The following is an 8,777-nucleotide window of genomic DNA, read 5'->3' as shown; positions in this document are numbered from 1 at the left end:
ATGATGCTTCCACTGTACATGGGTACCATCAATGAGGCCAGGAGTAAACAGATGGTTCTGCGTGATGGGCATGTGTACTGACGCAGAGATGTACTTAAAATGACTCCTGAATTGTGACCAGACCCTTAGACTAGACTGTACCACGGGATTTTGGGTGAAATGAGAAGGCTTAAGTGGTAGTGGAGAGAACAATAAAGCTTCTAAGGATGAGGAAGTGCACGACAGGCGTTCCAGTTTGCACCACAGCAGTTCTTGAGATTCAAGCCAATGGGTCAATTTGTGAACATGAGAGGACCAATAGTAAAATAAAAAGTTAGGCAAGGCAAGACCACCATCAAATGTCAGTCTCTGTAATAATGATTTCCTCACCCTGGGGTGTTTCCCTCCCCACAAAAACGATGTAACTAGCTGGTCTAACTTTTTGAAAAAAGCTTTAGGTAAAAATATAGGAATACTCTGAAACAGAAATAACAATCGAGGCAAAATGTTCATCTTTACAGCATTGATCCGACCAATTAGGGACAAAGGTAGCGATTTCCATCTCTGAAAATCCGATTGAATTTGAGTCATTAAAGGGGAGAAATTGGAAGAGTATAGAGAAGACAAAGTACGAGTCACGTTAACTCCCAAATACTTAAAGCCGGCAGGGCTAAGTCTAAAAGGAATGTCAGATTGTTTACGTGTAAGACTTAAAGAATTTATGGGGAAACATTCACTTTTAAGAAGATTTATTTTGTAACCTGACAGAGAGCCGAACTTGTTTAATAGAGACACAATCGATGGTATGCTAGATAAGGGATCAGAAACATATAGAAGCAGGTCATCTGCATATAAAGACAATTTTACGTCAAGGCCTGACCGGGAAATACCACGAAAATGAGGAAGAGCCTTCAAAGCTATAGATAGGGGTTCAATTACAATAGCAAAAAGTAGGGGGGACAGGGGGCAACCCTGTCTCGTGCCGCGTGACAATGAGAAGTAGCCAGAGGAAACACCATTTGTATAGACACTGGCTTGGGGTGCCTTGTACAACAGTCGAATCCATGAAATGAATCTGTCCTTGAAACCAAATCTTTGCAAGACCGCAAAGAGAAAGTTCCACTCCACACGATCGAAAGCTTTCTCAGCATCAAGTGAGATAACTACTTCTGAATTAGTGGTCGAGTGTTGGGAAAGAATGACATTCAAAAGCGTGCGGACATTAAAGAACAGCTGGCGGCCTTTAATAAAGCCATTCTGTTCATCTGAAATAATAGTAGGAAGAACCTTTTCAAGGCGAATTGCTAAATTTTAGCCAAGACTTTAACATCAACATTCAGCAGTGAAATAGGCCTATACGAGGTGCAAGACGTAGGATCCTTACCCTTCTTTAAGAGAACAGTAATTAGTGCTTGAGACAATGTAGGGGGCAATAGACCACGTACAAAAGATTCATTATACACTGAAAGAAGTAGTGGGGCTAACTTGTCTACAAATGTTTTTAAAAATTCAACTGAAAACCCATCAGGTCCTGGTGCCTTACTATTGTGCATGGTCTTGATTGCATGCACAATTTCATCCAACCTAAAAGGGGCATCTAATTGTTCAGCTATAACAGGATCGACAGTGGGCATTATAAGACCGTTAAAAAAGGAATCCATCTCAGAGGCGTCAGCAGCAGATTCAGATTCATATAGGGAGGAATAATACGTCTTAAACACCTCGTTGACTTCCTTTGAATCAGAGACCAAGTTGCCTGCCGCATCTTTAATTTGAGAAATTAATCGAGAAGAGGCCTGACGTTTTAACTGATGGGCCAAAAGCCTTCTGGGCTTATCACCATGTTCATAATAAGTCGCACGCGCACGAAGTAAGAGACGTTCAGCATCTGCCGTAGAAAGTAAATCAAATTCGGTCTGCAAGTCAAGTCGTCTTTTATGCAAATCAGGAGTGGGACTGTCAACAACCTGTCTATCTATGTCACAAATTTGTGTAGTCAAAGTTTGAAGTTTGGCTTTGTGGCTTTTAGTGGAATGGGCAGAGAAAGAAATTATTTGCCCACGCACATATGCCTTAAGAGATAAGATAAGATAAGATAAGATAACCTTTATTAGTCCCACACGTGGGAAATTTGTTTTGTCACAGCAGGAAGTGGACAGTGCAAAAGTTATGAGGCAAAAATTAGAATACAATAAGAATAAATACAGTACACAACTGTACAGAATAGAATAAAATAAAATACTATATACAGTAGAATAAAATAAAATAAATATACAATAAGATAAAAATAGAATACAAATACAAATACTATATACAACTGAGTAAAAATACAACGATGACAGAAAGGATTATTGCACTTAGTATTATTGCATATGTATGGATGTGTGTGCTTGATCAGTTGAAGTCTTTATTATGGAGTCTGACAGCAGTGGGGAGGAAAGACCTGCGAAATCTCTCCGTCCCACACCGTGGGTGCCGCAGTCTCCCACTGAAGGGGCTGCTCAGTGCTGTCACAGTCTGCTGCATGGGTTGGGAGATGTTGTCCATCAGGGATGACAGCTTAGCTGCCGTTCTCCTGTCACTCACCACCTCCACTGGGTCCAGAGGGCATCCTAGAACAGAGCTGGCCCTTCGGATCACCCTGTTCAGTCTCTTCCTGTCCCCAGCAGAGATGCTGCCGCCCCAGCAGACCACACCATAAAAGATAGCAGAAGCCACAACAGAGTCATAGAATTTCTTCAGGAGTGGGCCCTCCACTCCAAACGACCTGAGTCTCCGCAGCAGGTACAGCCTGCTCTGCCCTTTCCTGTAGAGGGCGTCTGAGTTATGAGTCCAGTCCAGTCTATTGTTCAGATGAACACCAAGGTACCTGTAGCTGTCCACAGCCTCAATGTCCATACCTTGGATGTTCAGTGGTTGCAGTGGAGAATGCTTGTGCCTGCGGAAGTCTACCACCAGTTCCTTGGTTTTACTGGCGTTGATCTGGAGGTAGTTCAGCTGGCACCAGTCCACAAAGTCTTGGGTCAGACCTCTGTACTCCTTGTCGTCCCCATCAGTGATGAGGCCGACTATTGCAGAGTCATCAGAGAACTTCTGCAGGAAGCACTGGGTGGAATTGTGGGAGAAGTCTGCAGTGTAGATGGTGAAGAGGAACGGAGCCAGAACCGTTCCCTGTGGGGCCCCCGTACTGCAGACGACCCTGTCCGACACACAGCCCTGAGTCCTCACATACTGTGGTCGGTCGGTGAGGTAGTCCAGGATCCAGGTAGTGAGGTGATGGTCCACTCCAGAGTTCACCAGCTTGTCCTTTAGAACCGAGGGAAGAATGGTGTTGAAGGCACTGGAGAAATCAAAGAACATGATTCTCACAGTGCTTCCAGCGGTCTCCAGGTGAGCGAGGGAACGATGTAGGAGGTGAATGACGGCATCATCCGCTCCAATGCCAGGCTGGTAGGCAAACTGAAGTGGGTCCAGTGATGAGCTTATTAGGCGCCGAAGCTGAGCCAGGACCAACCGCTCCAGGGTCTTCATCAGGTGGGATGTCAGAGCCACCGGCCTGTAGCTGTTGAGGTCCTTGGGGCGTGAAGTCTTTGGCACTGGTACAACACAGGAGGTTTTCCAGAGCTGTGGAACTCTTCCCAACCTCAGGCTCAGGTTGAAGAGGTGCTCCATCACCCCACACAGTTGGTCCGCGCAGGACCTGACGACCCTCGAGCTGATGCCATCTGGACCCGCTGCCTTCTTGCCATTAATCCTCCTCAGTTCCCTCCTAACCTGGGTGGTTGAGAGAGACAGGCTGGAGCCTTGTGTTGAGTGTGTATTGGATGCTGTTGTTGGGGGTGGGGGGGAGTGAGCAGGGTGAATAGAGGAGGTGTGAAGTGTCTGAGGTGGAACAGCAGCAGTGGGGGTGGGTGAGTCTGCAGCCGATGTTGCAGACTGCCTCATGGCTGAGTCAAATCTGTTGAAGAAATGATTCAGTTCATTTGCCCATCTCACATCCCTCCCAGGCAGAGAGTTCTGCTGTTTGTGGCCCGAGATGGTTCTGAGGCCTCTCCAGACTTCACCAACGTTGTTTTGTTGAAGCTGGTTCTCCATCTTCTGCCTGTAGCTCTCCTTCCCATTCCTTATCAGTCCCCTCAGCTCTCTCTGCACCCTTTTCAACTCTTCTTTGTCTCTGGATTTGAAGGCCCTCCTCTTCTGCTTGAGGACGGTTTTAATTTCTGGGGTAATCCAAGGTTTGTTGTTGGAGAAACACCGTACAGTCCTGGTAGGTACAGTGTTATCCACACAGAAGTTTATATAGTCAGTAATGCATGTAGTAAGGCTGTCGATGTCCTCACCGTGGTCATCACAAATCACCTCCCACACAGTCGACTCAAAACAATCCTTAAGAGCCTCCTCGCTCTCCTCTGACCATCTCTGTACTGTGCGGGTGGCTGGTGGCTCCCTGCGCACTAAGGGCTCATACACAGGGACAAGGTGCACCAGGTTGTGATCAGATCTGCCCAGGGGAGGGAGAGGTGATGAACTGTATGCCTCTTCTGCATTGGCATACAGTAAGTCCAGTGTTTTATTGACTCTGGTTGGGCAGTTCACATACTGGGTGAAGGTGGGCAGTGTGGAGTCCAGTGAGGCATGATTGAAGTCCCCTGATATTATGAGAAGGGCTCTCGGTGATTGTGTTTGCAGTCTGCTGACCACAGAGTGGAGAGAGTCACAGGCTGCATCCGCGTTGGCCGAGGGGGGGACATACGCTGTTATCGCGATAACATGCGAGAACTCCCGGGGCAGGTAGTACGGACGCATGCTAACGGCTAACAGCTCAATGTCTCTGCTGCAGAGTTGCTCTTTTACAGTGATGTGCCCAGGGTTACACCATCTGTCGTTCACAAAAACTGCCAGTCCCCCTCCTTTCCTCTTACCGCTGTCTCTGGTCCTGTCCGCTCGCAGCAGCTGGAATCCCGGTAGTGTCACGCTTGTGTCCGGAGTTAGCGATGTTAGCCACGACTCCGTTAGCATCATGATGCTACATTGCCGGTACTCCCTCTGTGACCAGGTTAGCGACATGAGCTCATCCATCTTATTGGGCAAAGATCTTACGTTTCCAATAATTACAGAAGGAAGAGATGGTCGATAACGTCTCCTTCTCGGGCGACGGCGCTCCTTCCCAGCACGACACCCCCGTCTTTTCCTCCTCAGCTCGCTGGGAATATCGGGTCTGTCCGCCGGCAGTACCGCTGCAGGACTCAGCGCTAACAGCTGATCCTTACTGGAAACAAAGGATCTCTGCTCTGGGTCCCCAGACACGGGTGAAAAAAGTAGAAATAAACTGAGAAAAACGACCAGGACTAGCACAAAACGGTAGAACATGGTTGCAGAGTCTAATTACTAATACGTTAGTTATAAAAAAATTACGAGAAAAAAGATAAGAAAGAAAGAAACTCAGAATGAGCAGAGCTGCTGTAACAGGCTGCCGCACACGGGGGGCGCCGGAAGGGATTCCCAAAGTAATGACCTCGTAACAGTATCGCTGTCGTTAAACACCATAAATTCATCAATTGCGGATTTGATAAAGGTAACAAACCCCTCATCCGAAAGCAACAAAGAGTTAAATCTCCAGGGTGAGGAAAAAGAGGACTGGGCTATGAGCTTGATGTCAACGCTAAGTGGTGCGTGATCGGAAATGACAATAGGATGATATGTAGATGACAGTACTTTTGGAATAAGGGAACCGTCCACAAAAAAATAATCAATCCGCAAAAAGGACTGATGTACCTGAGAAAAGAAAGAGTACGCTCTGGTAGTAGGGTTAGAAAACCTCCAGGGATCTACAAAACCATTCTGAGACATAAACTCTGAAATAGACTTGGACATAGAGGATTGGGTCAGGGTCCAAGGATTCGAGCGATCTAAGGCAGGATCAATAACACAGTTTAAGTCACCACCCAATATCAAAAGATGAGTATCAAGGGAAGGGAGACTACTCAAAAGTGCATCTGTAAAACCTGGATTATCAAAATTTGGCGCATACACATTGACGAAGAGGACGGGTACATTGTACATGGTGCCTACAACAACCAAATATCTCCCGTTTTTGTCAGCTTTAATCTCAGAGGCTGTAAACTGTACCCTTCTGTTTATTAAGATCGCCACCCCCCTGGCTTTTGAATTAAACATTGAATGGAAAGTATGACCCACCCATGGGCACCTGAGCCTAAGATGATCCCGATTTCGCAAATGGGTCTCTTGCAAAAACATTACATCACTCTTTAAACGTTTAAGATGCGAGAATATTTTAGATCGTTTAATTGGGCTATTCATACCTTTGACATTCCAAGTTAAAAATCTAATACCACAATTGCCTAAGGACTGACCTGAAGTACTGGTCATTGCAGAAAGATAAAAGAGAAAATACTTATTTCTTCACCCCCAAAGAAAGAACAAGTGGGAAAAACACACTCACACAAACACACAACGCAAACCCACAACAACAGAAGTACAGCTTCAGAATAAAAATAATAATAACACGTCAAACACACCCTCCCGCCTCCCCCCTGCACAGCAAAAGCCCCCATCCCCAAACGATGGAGACGGCAGTGCACGCTCCCACCCGGAGCAATCTGAACAAAAACGCTCCCGACTACGAAACGAACCGTGTCAAACCAAAGCTCCAACAGAGTTATTTCTCAATAGATTAAAAGGCACAAATAAAATAAAAATAACCCAATTATATTTTACTATTAGACAGGTAAAACAAAACAAGTGTTTGGCAGAGTAACAAACTTAGCTTACCACAATGATGTTTGGATTTGGATCATGCGCTATTTCAAACAAACAAACATTGTCCCGCTATATTTTTTATCGCGTGGTTATTGTCTTAATATATTCCTTGGCCTCATCTGGCGAGACGAAGTCGCGCTGCATTCCTTGATAAGTGATCCGCAGTCTTGCCGGATAGAGGATCCCAAATCGGACTCCCTGGATGCCGCGAAGCTGGCGACGGACCTCATTGAAAGCCGCACGGGCCCGCGCTGTCTTAGCGGTGTGGTCGGGGAACACAGAAATGGTCATATTATTTATCTGCACCCTCTGCAGCTCCCTGGCCTTCTGGAGAATCCTAGCACAGTCCGCGTAATAGTGCAGCTTCACAACCATAGCACGGGGGCGTTCACCGGTGTTAGGTTTGGGGGCCAAAGTTCGGTGGGCTCTGTCTACAAGCGGCTCCTTCCCAAGCTGAAATGCCTCCATCAACAGCACGGACACATCTGTAGCGGACAGGACGTTCTCCTCTGGCACACCAACAATGCGTATATTATTGCGGCGAGACCAGGGCCCTGTTTCAGGAAGCCGGTTTGGAAAACTCAGAGTGAAAAACGACACTCACGGTTGAGTAACCCCGAACTGTCCAACTCGGAATATTCCGTTTCAGAAAGGCTGATAACAATTAGTTCAGTCAACGCGGAGTTGCTTTAACCCCAAGTGAAGCGCGCGGACGAGGATACATAAAGCCCTGATAAGCGGAGCACAGATTAAGCGAGTCACCATGGAGACGGAGGGAAAGAAGGCGCGGTCAATGTATTTCACAGCGCTTGAGGCCGAAATTCTGATGGCAGCATATGCCGATAACATGCAAATTCCGCGGAAAAAAGTAACACAGCCACAGCTGCAAAAGCATGCATGGCAAAACATAGCCGACAGAGTCAATGCGTGAGTGTTAATATAAACATTGATCGAGGGATTTCCACCCATTTAACACGTTATTTTATCATATGTTATTTTATTTGTTATTTTATACATTTTATTTTGTGATGTGATGTGAGCGCAGGTGCAACCCAACAGGCCCCAAACGTGCCTGGAAGCAAGTAAAAATGAAATATAAAAATATAGTCCAAACAGGTAAGGTGTAATTGTATTATGAGCCATAGTGCTTGGTCTGTTTGTCCCATGTAAATCAATTGCAGTTAGAGGCTACATTAATTTTCTTTCTGTAAGCACTTATTGAAATTATCTGAGCACATTACAAGTACATATTTGCTTACTCTGTATGCTCAAATGTGGCCCGTTATAGCCAACAGAAAAAAAGCGGAGGCCCGAAAAACAGGTGGGGGTCCTCCACCACCACCACTCACAGAGGCTGAGCAGTTGGCCCTCAGCCAAAACAGTGGGCGCCCTGTGGCCGAAGGCATCTCTGCGGGGACATCCTCTGAGGCAATAACCCCGCAAGACACAAGTGCCTACATAAGGGGTAAATTCAAAATAATACATGATGTGCACACATCCTTTCTTCACAGTCACCTTTGCAGTGCGACACATTCATTTGATAAACTCTTTACCATAATGGATTATTTTGTAGTGAAGTTATTTTCCAACTGATCTTGCCTTCCCTCAGCCTTGGTTGTCTTTGAGAGCATAATGACAATGAAGTGTAAGGTGATTGGTATGTTTGTTAATTGCCATTTGGTCCCTTGTAAGTTATAAGTGACCTGTATAAACCTCATATTCTATCAGTTGATGGTGGTGGTGTACTGCATCTGGTGCAGCCTCCTGTTGAGCCAGACCAACATGCAGTTGTGAGTAATACTCCACAGATTATATGAGTTTACAGTAGAACAGCAATGTTGTCTATTTCTTTACTACAGGAAAATAATGAAGAAACATTGACAGCTGTTAAGGAGGAGGAAGCAACAGAGACACTTTATGAGGTTTACATCTTTTAATACTTTGTGTACAGGAAATACAGGCGACCAATAAAGCCAGTTGAACAAAAAATCTGTTTATTCTTCTTTCAACATGTTGAG

This window comes from Aulonocara sp. 'chitande type north' Nkhata Bay, linkage group LG4, assembly GCF_057382095.1.
Source record: "Aulonocara sp. 'chitande type north' Nkhata Bay isolate Kocher_YH1m ecotype deep benthic linkage group LG4, A_spYH_male_GT1.1, whole genome shotgun sequence".
NCBI lineage: Eukaryota > Metazoa > Chordata > Actinopteri > Cichliformes > Cichlidae > Aulonocara > Aulonocara sp. 'chitande type north' Nkhata Bay.
Note: the sequence above shows the minus strand (reverse complement) of the source record.